We start from the raw sequence: 15,439 nt of genomic DNA, 5'->3' as shown, positions 1-15,439 counted from the left end.
AGTGAGTTTAGTCCATTAACATTCAAAGTTATTACTATAAAGGCATTTCTTGAATCTACCATCTTATCCTTTAGATTTTATTTGTCAGATGTATATATTCCTTTTCCTCTTTCTCTTTTTATTCTTTAAGTTACCTGGTACTCTTCAATTCTGTGTCCTCCTCCAGACCTCCCCCTCCTACCTTTTTTATTTCAGCCCACAGAACTCCCTTTAGTATTTCTTTTAGGACTGGTCTCTTGTTGACAAATTCTCTTAGTATTTATTTGTCTGTGAAAGTTTTAATCTCTCCCTCACTTTTTGGCTTGGTACAGAATTCTTGAAGTCTTTCTCTTTCAGGATCTTTTAATATATCATACAACTGCCGCCTCACCTCCATGGTGCCTGCTGAGTAGTAGTCTGAACTCAGTCTTATGTGGTTTTCCTTGTATGTAGTAGATCACTTTTTTCTTGCCACTTTCAGGATTTTCTGCTTCTCTTTAATATTTGACAGGCTGATTAGTTTGTGTCTTGGAGTAGGCCTATTTGGAGTTATTCTATTTGGGGCTCATTGGGCTTTGATTTGCATATTTATGTTTTTCATAAGGGTTGGTAAGTTTCCCCTAATTATCTCCTCAACTAATCTTTCTAGCCCTTTACTCTTCTTTTCTCCTGCTGGGACATCGATGACTCTAATATTTGTGCAGTTCCTGTTGTCCACTGTTTCCCCGAGATCCAATTCAATATTTTTTCCATCTTTTTTGCCATTTGTTCTTTTGTGCATTTGAAATTGTCCCATCATCTAGTTCACTTATCCTTTCTTCTTCCTCTTCAAATTGCTGTTGTGTGGCTCTAGTATATTTTTATTTGATCTACAGTATCTTTCCTCTCTGTGATATCTGCTATTTTTCTATTTGTTCTTTCAAATCCTCTTTATGCTCTTCTAGTGTCTTCTTGAGCTCCTTTATTAGGCAACTGTTTTAATTCAGTTATTAGGCTTGGCTATAACTGTCTACATCTTCATATACTTTGTGATTTTCAGTTGCCTTTGAGGCATTTAATGATCTTAATAGGGTTACTTTGGATGTTGATTTCCCTCAGTGTTCTAAGATTTTGTATTTGTGGGATGGACATGGGGTAGCACGTGGCATATGGTGTGGGATGCAGCAGTTCAGTGGTAGGGTGCAGGGGTGGGGGTGCTATGCTGTTGCCTGGAAGTATGGGGTGTAGGTTTGTGTGGGGGTGGTGGTGGCATGGAGGCTGTAAGGGCAGGGGGCAGCCCAGGCGGGCCTCAATGGTGACATGGAGGACACGGAGGCCGTGTACAGTGGACAGCGGTTTGGGGGTGCTGAGTGGGTGCACAGAGGGGTGCAGCACAGGGAGTGAGAGGGGAGGGGCAGAGGGGGCAGGAGGGGAGGGCATGGCATGGGGGAGGGTGCATAGGTGGGGGGCTGCATAGGCAAAGGCAGTGCAAACATGGAATGTGGTTGTCATGGTGATCAGGGTGTGGAGGTCAGGACACGGGCAGTGTGTGGGTGCACATGTGTGGGGGCGCAGGGGTTGGGGGTGCTGAGGTGGGGGGCAGGGTGCTATTCTGGGGAAGCAGGGTGCGAGTGCATGCATGTGGGGGGGCATAGGCGTGCGGGTCAAGGGTGCATGCATGCGTGGGGGAGGGCTAGGGTAGAAATGCACAAGTGCCTATGGCAGGAGGGTCAGGGGCCGAGGGGCCAGGGCGTGGGGATGTGGTTTGGGGAGGGGCAGGGAAGGATGAAGAAGCCCCAGGGGGTGGGGTGCTTGGAGCATAGGTAGGCAGGTCACAGGTCTTGGGAGGGGAGGCTTGGGGGGGCAACAGGTGCATGGGGCATGGATGGTGGCCACACGCATGGTGTGGCACATTCAAGGAGCACAGCCTGGCTTACTTCCTAGTTTCTACCTCCCCTGTCCACGCATTCCTGAGGGCTCTGGGCCTCTGGAAAGGGACACGTTTAGGCTCTTTGCGCTAGCCGATGGTCTCCAGTTCTCTGAGTCTTAATTCCTCAGGTTTTTTCATCAGGACCTCTGAATGTAGAGTTGAAGACATTCTCAGGTCATTTGCTGGCTGGAATTGCTGTCCTGGTCCTTTTTCTGTCACTTCTCTAGCTGTCCTTTGAGCAGGGGGGACTCTGCCATTCTGCTTCTCTGGTTGGAAATCGATGAAAGAAAGAGAGAGAGAAAATATAGGATAGATAGTTCATAATCAGAAATAAATACAACTTATATAAATTCTCAAGTTAAAAGACAAATATTGTCAGATTGTATTTTAAAGAAGAAAGACAATCTAGCTATATGTCATTAACTAGGAATATATGTAAACCATAAAGACACAAAAATATAAGTAAAGGATGTAAAAACATATACTGGAAAAGCAGAAATTTTAAAAAGTCTTTTGGCTATATTAATGCCAGATAAAATACACTTTAAGGCAAAACTAAAATACTGAAGATAAACAGATTATCACATAATGATAAAAAATTCAGTTCAAGGGGGGAAATCTAACAGCTCCATGCTTGTGTGTACCTAATAACATAGTCTTAAATATGCAAGCAGCAATTGAAAAAATAACAGGGAGAAATTTAAAAGTCTACAAATATAGTAAGAAATTTTCATTTTCCTCCCTCAGTAAATGAGGGACCAAGTCAAAAATTAGTAAAAATATAATAGATTTGAACAGCTCAATTAAAATTTTGATCCAATGGACATATGAGAAACTTGTACACTTGATAGTTATTTCTGTTCCCCTCTCTCAGATCCATTCTCTGCCCTTCTTTGTCATGTACTATGTAATGGAGGGGCTGATCCCACAGATGGAATCCCCCAGGCTTCTTTCATCTCTAGTTCCAAATTGAAATCAGCCAAGGGGAGCGCTTAAAAGCTCTGATGGAGGAATAGAGAAATCAGGATGTTTTCCTCTGCTTCCTGCCTGCTTCAGAAATGCAATTCTAGCAATGATGTGTTTCCCTATAGGTTCAGGTCACAAGTGGCTCCTATCTCACCTCTCCAACCTCACCAGGACCTAGTAATGTTATTTATTCTTCTGCCTGCTTCAGGCCTAAAGTTGGAACTAGTTCTTAAAAGTGGTAGTGACTCAGAGCCTCCACATCCCATATTGGTTGCCTTAACTCTCCATACCTGTTAATGATCATTCATTAACTTATCTTCAGTTAAACACTTAAAAGTTTCTTTCTAAGACCTTCACTGACAGTATTTGATAACTGGAAAACACACTCCTTTGAAGTAGAGAAAAAAAAATTTACAATATTTTTTAGAAATTTACACTTGTCAAGTGTGCTAGTTTAAAACTGTTATGTACCCCCCAAAAATCCATGTTCTTTTCATCCTAATCTTGTGGGGGCAGACTTACTGTAGGGTGGGATCCTTTGATGAGGTTGAATCCATGGAGATGTGACCTACCCAACTGTGGGAGTGACCCAGAGTTGTGGCCCCACCCATTCAAGATGGGTCTTAATTAGTTTACTGGAGTTCTTAAAGGAGCTCACAGAGAGAAGAAGAGTTCAGATCTACAGATGCCTAGATGCAGACACCTGGAGATGCTTACAGAGCCGACACAGAGCAGACACCTAGATGGAGATATTTGGAGAGGTTTGGAGAACCCATACGGAAAGCAGATGCCTAGACACAGACATCGGGAGATGCAGAAGGAGCTGAGAGAGCCATTTGAACCCAGAAGCCAAGAGAGAAGGACCGCAGACATTGCCACGTGCCTTCCCATGTGACAGAGAAACCCCAGAATCAGCATTTCTTGAGAGAAGGTGTCCTCTTCTTGGTGCCTTAGTTTGGACACTTTTGTGGCCTTAGAATTGTGACTTGTAACTTAATAAATCCTCTTTATAAAAGCCAATCCATTTCTGGTATATTGCATTCCATCAGCTTTAGCAAACCAAAACACTAGGCCAAAACCTAATCTTTTTTTTTTTTTAAATGAGCAGGCACTGGAAATCGATCCTGGGTCCTCTGGCATGGCAGGCAAGCGTCCTTGCCTGCTGAGCCACCGTGGCCCACCCTCAACCAAAAGCTAATCTTAAAAACTATGCAAAGATTAGAATCTCTAACTGTACCACAAATAGGTTTAAAAAATCAACACTAAAATAGAACAAACATCTCTCATATATTTAGACATTAAAATATACTTTTAAACACCTTATGTATCAGAGAATAAATTTTAAAATATTTAAAAGTGAACAATAATGAAAAATACATAAAAACATGGGGATTCAGATAAAGTATTACATAGGGTACTGCCAAACAGCAGAATGACCAAGGCGTAGGAATAAGGTATGGATGCCCACTATCCTAGTTCTACTAATCCTTGTGTAAAAGTTCCTAGCCAGCTCTCTTCCCATGCCAACTTGGCAGGCCAACTCACTGTTCTCCTCCCTAAGTGGGACATGACTCCCAGGGGATATAAATCTCCCTGGCAATGTGGGGCAGGACTCCCAGGATGAGCCAGACCCAGCATCATGGGATTGAGAAAGACTTCTTGACCAAAGGGGGAAGAGAGAAATGAGATAAAATGAAGTCTCAGTGGTTGAGAGATTTCAAACACAGTTGAAAGGTTATCCTGGAGGTTATTTTTTGCCTAGAGGTTTTTTTTTAATGCATTATATAGATATCCCTTTTTAGTTTGTAATATATTGGAGTGGCTAGAGGGAAGTACCTGGAACTGTTGAATTGTGTTTCAGTAGCCTTGATTCTTGAAGAAGACTGTGTAACTATATAGCTTTTACAATGTAACTGTGTGATTTTGAAAACCTGTGTCTGATGCTCCATTTATCAAGGATATAGACAGATGAGTGGGAAAAAAAATAAGGATAAAAAAATAAATAAATAATAGGGGGAGATAAGGTGTAAAAATTGGGTAGATTAAAATACTGTGGGTTGGGTGCCACAGTGGCTCAGCAGGCAGAGTTCTCTCCTGCCATGCCGGAGACCCAGGTTCAATTCCCAGCACCTGTCCCTGCAAAAAAAAAAAAAAAAAAAAAAAAAATATATATATATATATATATATATATATACACACACACACATATAGTGGGTCAGTAAGAGGGAGGGGCAAGTGGTATAGGATGTATGAGTTTTTCCTTTTGTTTTTTTTTCTTTTTATTTCTTTTTCTGGAGTGATACAAATGTTCTAAAACTGAATTCCTAACCCTGCATCCTTCACATCCTAAAAAGTAATATTAATCTCTGCAATCCCTCCAGGAATCCAGTATTGCTTTTGATTTACTATTCTAGTATTTACTATTTAGTGTTTAGTATTTACTATTAGCATTTACTGGTTTAGTATTATAGCAAATAAGACTATATTATACTAAATATATATTGCACTAAATATTAGTATTTACTACTTAGTATTTAGTATTTACTATTCTTTACTATTTTGACCTTCTATTTTAGGGGCAGTTCTAGTGGCTTCCACTTGGCCTTTCCAACCATAATAGCCCTCACTCTACAAATCAGGGAACCACTGTGGGGATTCTGCCAGTTGCTGAATATGTTGATTGAAACTATGCATTCCAGAACTAGGGAAATGACTACAGAATGGATTGGGGGACCCACTGGACCCTCTGTGAGATGGACCTGAGCTCCATAAGACCCTACTCTGGTGGACCAGAGTGACATTTTGGCTCTCCTGGAATTCATGTTACTTCTGAACCAGTGTCTATTAATCTCAAAATATCTGATCATTTCCTTTTCCCCAATGCACAGTTACCCTAATAAAAGGCCATAGGTCCCTTTGGGGAAGGCTGGGAGGTAGATTAACAGTATAAATTTTTGGCAGCATAAATGGTCCTTCCCAAAGGGTACCCAGCCTTTCTGTCATTCAAGGGACTCTGGCTCTGCCAACTCTGGGGAAACTGATTAAGGAATTGTGACTCTCTGTTTTTGTAATTCATGTTAGACTTCTGTTCCCTTGACCTAGAACTCTTTTTCTTATACAGCGCAAACAAGAATTTAGTGGACTGTCCATCTATTTTGCTTCTAGGTGCCCCATGATCTATTAGCCAATGACATAAGTTCCTGCAAGTAAGAGTATGTTGACAGCTGCTTTGAGTCTGTTGCCCATTATGGTAACCAAGCCCACCTTTTCTTTGGTGATTAAGTGCTGCCCTGTGGCTTCTGCCAAGTTGGGATCTGATCATTCCCCATTGTGTTTAAGGATTCCAGCTCAGTGACAGCAGTTCCCATAGTAATATCTGACCCACAGAGATGGGCAACTTAAGAGCTCTGTAGGGATGACAGAGCTAGTCTCACAAATTTATTCCTCACAGTTCTGGTAAAAGATATGTCCTCTGGACATCTGGGAGTGTGTGAGCAGGTTTTCCACGATAAATCCACTCTAACATCCTACTCTTTCTAAGTCTTTGGGTCCCCTCATCTCCAGTATTCCAGGGCAGTGCTGGCATTTCAGCTTCAGGTCATGTCAGCCACCTTTTCGTCCATGTTTCAGCCAACCACACAAACTTTTTAGGGCCCTTCTAACCCCTTGATCTACAACACGGAAGCCAGAATCTTGGCTTAGTGGGGCCCATATCAGTAAATTCAGCCTGACCCAACTTTATAACCTTTCCACCATTATCCCACAACCTTAATAGAAAATTCCCACACGTATTCCCATTATTTCTGTCAATATAAACTGAAAAACTCATGCGGTTCCTTTGCAGTATAGTATACTTCCTCAGGAGTCACACTATGCATCTCACCTTCATGGACTTTTGTGACTTGAATCTAGTTATAGGCCTGAAAGAAAAGAAGGGCAGTGAGCATGGGTCATGAAAAGAATTAGAAGTGTCTTTCAAACCGATTACCCCAGGGAATTCCCTTGCAGTTTCATCTGGTGAAACAGAATTAATTGTTTCAGACAGAGGAGTGCGAGCTGTTTCCTCAGGGGAGGTGGTTACAGGGTCAGCAGGCAGTGAAGGGTTAATCTCTTCAGACAGCCATGCTTGGGAGACTCCTCAGGGCAGGCTGGAGGTGGAGTGGCTGTTTCTTCAAAGCAGACCATTCCAGGTCTATCTAGCAAAGACTCAGCAGAATCTAGGGTTTATGTATCCCCACTGCAATAATTTTTGACCCATATGTCTGTGCCCCAATTTTCAGGATCCCATCCTTTCCTACCAATGTCTTCACTTTAACAGCGGACACCTATAAGGTTGAGAATTTAATTTATGTTGTAAATCTGCTACTCACACAATGAGAAGCAGATTTGGGTTTGGTTTGGTTTTCAGCAATCTGAAGTCTGCTGCCACAGAAAATATGCTTTTCTTTCAGGCACACATTAGAAATTTTTATATCTTTCATATGGCATTTAAGTTGCAAATTTGAAGCCTTCAGCTCATCCCTTTCTTTTTTTAACTGTATCCAGCATATCTAGGAACTAACAGTCAATATCATTATACCTTTTAACTCCATAAAACTCTGTTAAGGTGCTAAAAACATTGTCATCCAGAGCCTTGCCTCATATTAAGCGTATAATTAGCAGAATCAAACGGTGATATTTTGCGTATCTATATTGCCAACTTATGCCATGGACTGTCAATGCCATCTTGATTACTGGAAATAGAATCATTAGTGCCTTTGAATCTAATCAGAGTAGAGAACCAATTGCAAAAAACCCATTTTTAAGATTCAGTTTCTCAAGAACCATACCTGGTACCAAAGCTATATTAGTGTTCCCTAGGGAAATAGAACCAACAGGAGATATCTATAAATATAAGATTTTATAAAACTGTCTCATCAAAGACCTTCATTGGAGTTGCCAACTTAAAACCTGCCCGATGGGATTTGGATCATGTCTCCCCACAGTGGGGATGAATTCTCCAGGAGAGGCTGGCTGGCTAAAGTAAAGATGAAAATTCTCTCTTCTGACTTCTCCTATTAAAGCCTTTAATTGATTTGATTAAATGCCTCTCACTGCTGAAGATACTTTCCTTAGTTGATTGTAGATGTAATCAGTCATAGATATAATCAATTTAGTGTGAAATGTTCTTGCAGCAAATGTTATGCCAGTGTTTGCTTCACCAGACAACTGAGCACCATTTCCTGACCAAGTTAACACATAAACCTAACCATCACACACACTATGTACAAAAATTAACTCAAATTGATCAAAGACCTCAATATAAGAACAAGGACTGTAAAATTCCTAGAAGAAAATTCAGATAAACACCTTAGTACATTGTGGTAGGCAATGGTTTCTTAGACCTTACACCAAAAGAATCTAGAAAGAAACCTTACACTTCAACCATGAAAAGAAAAACAACTCAATCAAAAATGGTCAAAAAGTCTTCAATAGGCATTTCTCTAAAGATACAAATCACCAAAAAACACATGGGAAGATGCTCAACATCATTAGCCATTAGGGAAACGTAAATCAAAATTACAGTGAGATACCACATCACACCCACTAGAATGGCTATTATTTAAAAAAAAAATAGAAAACTACAAGTGTTGGAGAGGATATAGAAAAATAGGAATATTCATTCACTACTAGTGGGAACATAAAATGGTGCAGCTGCTGTGGAAAACAGTTTGGCAGTTCCTCAGGAGGCTTAGTGTAGAACTGCCATATGATCTGGCAAACCTGCTACTAGGTATATTACCCGGGAACTGAAAGCAGGGACTTGAACAGACATTTGCACACTGAAGTTCATACTGGCATTATTCATAATTACAAAAAGATGGAAGCAACCAAAGTGTCCATCAACGCCTGAATGGATAAGCAAAATGTGGTGTATATACCTTCAATGGACTATTGTAGCCATGAAAAGGAATAGCATTCTGATAAAGGGGACAGCATGGATGAACCTTGAAGATAAGATACCTTGTTAAGAGAAATAGGACAGACACAAAGGGACAAATATTGTATGATCTTACTGGTATGAACTAATTATAGTAGGCAAATTCATAGAGTTAGAAATGAGAATACAGTTTACCAGGAGCTGGGGAGGGTTAGGGAATTGGGATTTAAGGCTTACTTGGTACAGATTTTCTGTTGGGGTGATAAATAGTGTGATAATGAATGATGGCAATGGTAGCACAACATCATGAATGTAATTAACCCCACTGAATTATTTCGGTTATGGGGGGAAATTTTAGGTTATATATGTGTTACTAAAATAAAAAATAATAATGATATAAAGACATTTTCAGACAAACAAAATTTAGCAGACTTCATCTCCAGCAGTCTTGTGCTAAAGTAAAGTATTATCCAGATGGAAGTCTGAAAGGCAGGAATGGATGAAGACCAACGAAAAGAGTAAATAAAATAATGACTGAGAAAATTAAAATGAATGTATAGATATATTAAATCAGATAAAATAGCTTTTAATGCCTTCTGTGGATCTAGTAATGAACCATTTGTTGACCTGAGGGTGGCACTTGAGAATTACTTTGTGATAACTCAACAAGCTGTTCATTAAGGTTTTATGCAGTTTTCTATGTATACCTTATACTTATATAATTTTTTAAAATGCTGTTTATAAAGGCAACTCAAAACATAAGAACTTATATAAATGGATTGGTATAGAAACATGTATTTACTTGCTCTTAGCCAAGAGGACTTAAAAGCAATGACACGCAGGCAACAATGAGCATACCTAGCACTCCAAGCTTGGTTTCTAAAATCATTCTCCATAAAAGAAGCCTGGGTTCCTTGGCTAATTCTATGTCTGGGGCAGGAAATATAAAGATTAGCGTGGAGCATCTTATAGTTACAGAAAGTAAGGATGTGTTCAAAACACACACATACATATATATATGATGGGGTATGTCAAAGGGGACACAGAAACCAGTTGAAAGAGTGTCCAATGGCCAAAATGAAATAATTTGAGCAACAAAATAAAGTAGTATTGGATTATAACCAAAAGAATGAAATAAATATTCATGAGTCCATAATGTTTGAAGTAAATGATTGAATGAATGAACAACAGGGCAGAAGAGACAAAGCTCCTGTTCAGAAGCCTAAATAAATTATGTAGATACACCACTGTAAAAAGTGGAGCATAACTCCCCACTCTTTAAGTGTGGGCTGTGTATAGTGACTTCATTTCAAAGTGTACGGAAAGCAGGAAAGGAAAAGTAATTTTACAGAAGGGAAACCTGATAAATATTACTTCAGCCAGGCGATCAAGGTCAACATTTACAAATCATACTGGTAGCATGTATCCTTGATGTGATGTGATGAAAATGGCACTTACAGTTTATAAGCTGCCAGAATGTGCTAAACCAAAAACAGCACAGCTTTTAAAAAGGGGAATTTATTAAATTGTAAGTTTATAGTTCTAAGGCTGTGAAAATGTCCAAATTAAGGCACCAACAAGAGGTTACCTTCATTCAAGAAAGGCCAATGAAGTTCAGGGTTTCTCTCTCAGCTGGAAGGGATTATGGCAAAGTTTGCTAGCTTTCTTTCCTGGATTCTGTGTCATGAAGCTCCCCCAAAGGTGTTTTCCTTCTTCATCTCCAAAGGTCTCTTGCTACATGGGCTCTAAAGCTTTTTCTAAAATGGTTCCCTGTTGGGTGGGCCATGGCGGCTCAGTAGGTAGAGTTCCCACCTGCCATGCCGGAGACCTGGGTTTGATTCCTGGTGCCTGCCCATGCCCATGTGAAAAAAAGGGGGGAAAAAGAGGTCCCCTGTTAAAGGGCTCCACTAAGCAACCCTGCCTTGAATGGGTGGAAACACATCTCCATGGAAACCATCTAATCAAAAGTTACCATCCACAATTGGGTGGGTCACATCTCCATGGAAACAATCAAAAAGCTCCCACCCAGCAATATTGAATGAGGATGAAAGAACTTGGCTTTTCTGGGGTACACAACAGATTCAAACTGGAACAGCACTTTACTGCGATCTTCCTCCCAAATCATCCAAAACTCCTGTATAATCATGAGAAAAACATCAGGCAAATTCTAATAGGGGATATCTTACCAAATACCTGACTAGAATGCCACAAAATGGTCAAGGTCATCAAACTGAAGAGAAGTTTGAGAAACTATCACAGCCAAGAGGAGCCTAAGGAGACATGATGACTAAATGCAATCTAGTATTTTTGGGGTAGGATCCTGGAAAAGAAAATGGATATTAAGGGAAAAAATGAGGAAATCTGAATAAATTATAGACTTTAGTTAATGATTATCATGTGTTGAAATGTAGCCCTCCAGAAGATATATTGAAGTCCTAAAGCTCAGTACCTCAGGGTGTGCCTTATTTGGAAATAGGATAGTTAATGATGAAATGGTTAAATTAAGATGAGATCCCATTTGAGTATGGAGTGCCCTTAATCCACTGTGTCCTTATAAGAAGGGGAGAGGAGATGAATAGACACAGAGAAAAGAGGGCAGAGGTTGAAGTGCTGCAAGCCAAAGAATGCCAAGGATTGCCAGGAAACTACCAGAAGCTTAAGGAAGAGGCGAGCAATGATCCTCCCCTAAAGATCTCGGATGCAGCATGGCCCCACTGGCACCTTGATTTCAGACCTTTGTCTTCCTGAATTGTGTGACAAGAAATTGCTATTGCTTTAAGCCACCTAGTTTGTGGTACTTTGTTACAGCAGCCTTAGGAAACTAAGATAATGATAATACATCAATAATGGTTAATTGTAACAAATGAATTATACTAATATAAGATGTTAATAATAGTGGAAACTGTGTGCAGGGATGGGTGATGGTGACATATGGGAATGCTCTGTACTATCTGCTCAATTTTTTCTGTATATTTAAAATTCTAAAAAATAAAGTTTATTAATAAAACCAAAACATAAGATTTCTAGGAGTAAACTCAACAAAAAAATGTACTAGTCCCTTACGAAGAAAACTAGAAAATTAAAACAAGATTTAAGTGAATTAACAAACATAATATGTTCAAGAATGTTCTCTTAATTTAACTACATGTTAAATGAAATTACAGTTGAAATCTCAGTAGGGTCTTTCATGGAATCTGATACATGAGTCTAAAATATACATATGGAACAGCAAGAAACCAAGGATTACCAAGGCAATTTCAAAAATCATACTGAAGAGACTTGCTCTTCCAAAAATAGATATAAAGTCATAGTAATGTAGACATTTTGGTATTAGAGGAAAGATAAGTAAAAGTATATAGATTCCAGAGCCATGTAGCAATTGGCTGTTGAAATCAGAAATTAATGGCACGAATAGGAGAAGGAAGGACTAGTCAATAAAAGGTACTGCATGATAATTGGTTATCTACATAGGAATAAAGTTGTTAGATGTCTACCTAAAACTTTTCCAGGTGATTAAAAAATTTCAATATGGGGCGGGCCGCGGTGGCTCAGCGGGCAAAGTGCTTGCCTGCTATGCCGGAGGACCTCGGTTCGATTCCCGGCCCCAGCCCATGTAACAAAACGGAGAAACAGAATACAATAAAACAAGAAAAAATGTTTCCCTTTCTTCCTTCCTTCCTTCCTTCTATCCTTCCTTCCTTCTCTCTGTCTTTAAAGATGTTTCCCTTTCTTCCTTCCTTCCTTCCTTCTCTCTGTCTTTCCTTTAAAAAAAAAAAAAAAAAAAAAAAAAATTTCAATATGCAAAATAATACAAATTTTAGGAGAAAAAGGGAGAATATTTTTTGACCTTGGTAAAGAAGAATTGATTACGTAAGACAAAAAAAGCACAAACTCTAAAGAAATTTGACTATATTAAGTCTATAAAATTGTATTTCTGAGTGAGGTGTAGGACATATGGGTGTTTAACATATTATTCCTTATACGATTTGGCATGTCTAGAATAATTCATACAAAATGAACTACCTGCATGTGGAAACTCAGAGTGTGGCTGCAGGATTTTAACAGAATAAAATAAAGCTTAAGCTAATGGTGAACATTTGCAAAGGACAGGAGTGAAGAAAAGATATCTCAGACAAAATTAGAATGACATTGAAGTTCCCCACCCCCAGAATAAATCCCTCATCGTTAAAAATGAAAGTTAAATATTATAATGGGTATGGCTAAGTTGGAAACATGAAAGATAAAATTGGAGAAATCTTCTGGAATATCAAGAAAAAAAAATAGAAAATAAAGTTAAAAGATAATTCTTTTTGCATGAGAAGAACAAAGGAATGTCATTACTGCGGGGTGCTAAAAATAGATGGTAATTAATATTTTTAAATTTCAACTTATGTGTGAGAATAAAGCAAAAAATGTTTATTTAGTACAAAATTTATATTTTGACTAGTGCATTTCCTAATATAACTTATATAGATAGCTAGGTTGAACACCATAAGTACATGGCCCTTGGGTAGGACATGAGATTTTGTTGGTTTGTACAGAGTGATACCCCAACAAATCCCAGAGTAATTTGATCAGTGAGTGGGAAAGTATTTGCAAAGTCCCCTTAGGGGAATGGTGAGAACGGGGGAAAATTCAGCTTTCCCAAGTTGAATTCTTGATATTCTCACAAGTAGTGCGGGCAACCAAAGCTATAGGTTGAGCCCCCAGTCTTGGGGTTTGTTCATATGAAACTTAACCCCACAAAGGATAGGTCAAGCCTACTTAACATTAGGCCTAAGAGTCACCCCCAAGAGAACCTCTTTTGTTGCTCAGATGTGGCCTCTCTCTCCAGCCAACACAACAAGCAAACTCACCACCCTCCCCCTGTCTACGTGGGACATGACTCCCAGGGGTGTGGACGTTCCTGGCAACGTGGGACAGAAATCCTAGAATGAGCTGAGACTCAGCATCAAGGTATTGAGAAAACCTTCTCGACCAAAAGGGGGAAGAGTGAAATGAGACAAAGTGTCAATGGATGAGAGATTCCAGAGTTGAGAGGTTATCCTGGAGGTTACTCTTACGCATTAAGTAGATATCACCTTGTTATCCGAGATGTAATGGAGAGGCTGGAGGGAACTGCCTGAAAATATAAAGCTGTGTTCCAGTAGCCATGTTTCTTGGAGATGATTGTATAATGATACAGCTTTCACAATGTGACTGTGTGATTGTGAAAACCTTGTGTCTGATGCTCCTTTTATCTACCTTGTCAACAGACGAGTAGAACATATGGAATAAAAATAAATAATAGGGGCAACAAATGTTAAAATAAATTTAGTTTGAAATGCTAGTGATCAATGAAAGGGAGGGGTAAGGGGTATGGTATGTATAATTATTTTTTCTGTTTTCGTTTTATTTCTTTTTCTGTTGTCTTTTTATTTCTTTTTCTGAATTGATGTAAATGTTCTAAGAAATGATCATGATGATGAATATGCAACTATGTGACGATATTGTGAATTACTGATTATATATATAGAACGGAATGATCATATGTTAAGAATGTTTGTGTTTCTTTCTTGTAATTTTTTTTAATTAAAAAATTAATAAAATTTAAAAAAAGATAAGTAATTCTGAAATCCCAAGCATTCACCTAAAGTGAATTCCAGAAGGAATACATTTAAAAAAAATAGAGGAATTTTTATTAAGAAATGGAGGGAAGTACCTTTGAGCAAGGATACAAAATTTGAACCATCTAAGCAAGCATCCTCTCTGAATTAACAGAATAAAGTATAAGTAAAGTTTGATGGATCTTGTCTATTGAGAACAAGTTATAATATACCCCAAATATAAAACAATAGTGAACTTTCAAGCACCTAATAATACAGTTTAAATATATTTATACACATACTAAAGTAAAAATTAAGGAGAACGTGACAAATTCACAATAGTAAATTTATGTGTATACTTTTACCAGAAATTGGCAGATCTAATAGATAAGTGAAAATATAGAACGCCTAAATAGTACTTAAGCAGACTGCCCATGTAAAAGACCATCAAAAAAAATCTAAACACTTTCTGAAATGCAGAAGTAGACCACATTCTCTGAACACAGCATCATTAATTAGTGATAAGCATTAAAAAATCATTGGAGAGGGTATATTTATCCATGTGAAAATTTTAAAACATGCTTCTAAGTAACTAATTATAGAAGAAATGAAATAAAAATACAGGTTATCAGAAATCAATAATATAAATAATATACATGAAAATATGTGAGCTACAAATAAAGGAATATTTGGATTCATTTATTTATTTATTGGAAAACCAGAAAAAATGAAAATACATAAACTAATCTTTCACCTCAAGAAACTATGGAAAAATTTAAATGATAAGAGAAATCAATAAAATAAAAATAACAGATTTGATCAATAAAACCAGATACTGTTTTCTTGAAAAGACCATTAAATAGACTAATATCTAAAATGCCAATCTAAGAAACAAGAGAAAAAATAGAACAAATGATGTTAGAAATGAGAAAGACATAACCCAGTCATCAAGGAGACAAAAACACAAATGTAATATCTTCAAAAATATACCAATAAATTTGAAAACCTAGATGAAATAGATTTTCTAGTAAAATATATAGAATATATGAAGTCAAGAAGAAGTAGAGATTATGAACAGAA

At 38.3% G+C, this 15,439-nt stretch overlaps 1 long non-coding RNA gene across 1 annotated transcript in view; it reads right to left on the bottom strand.

The window, feature by feature from the left end:
• Positions 1-1,558: 1,558 nt before the first annotated feature.
• Positions 1,559-15,439, bottom strand: part of LOC143681562 (uncharacterized) — a 39,381-nt gene continuing 25,500 nt past the window's right edge. The window contains exon 3 of the long non-coding RNA XR_013174734.1: positions 1,559-2,154. This is a non-coding gene — a long non-coding RNA (uncharacterized LOC143681562). The remainder of the gene's footprint in view (positions 2,155-15,439) is intronic.

The sequence above is a fragment of the Tamandua tetradactyla genome, chromosome 4, assembly GCF_023851605.1.
Source record: "Tamandua tetradactyla isolate mTamTet1 chromosome 4, mTamTet1.pri, whole genome shotgun sequence".
In the NCBI taxonomy this organism is placed as follows: domain Eukaryota; kingdom Metazoa; phylum Chordata; class Mammalia; order Pilosa; family Myrmecophagidae; genus Tamandua; species Tamandua tetradactyla.
The sequence above is the reverse complement of the archived record's forward strand: the minus strand, read 5'-3'. Positions and strand labels throughout refer to the sequence as shown.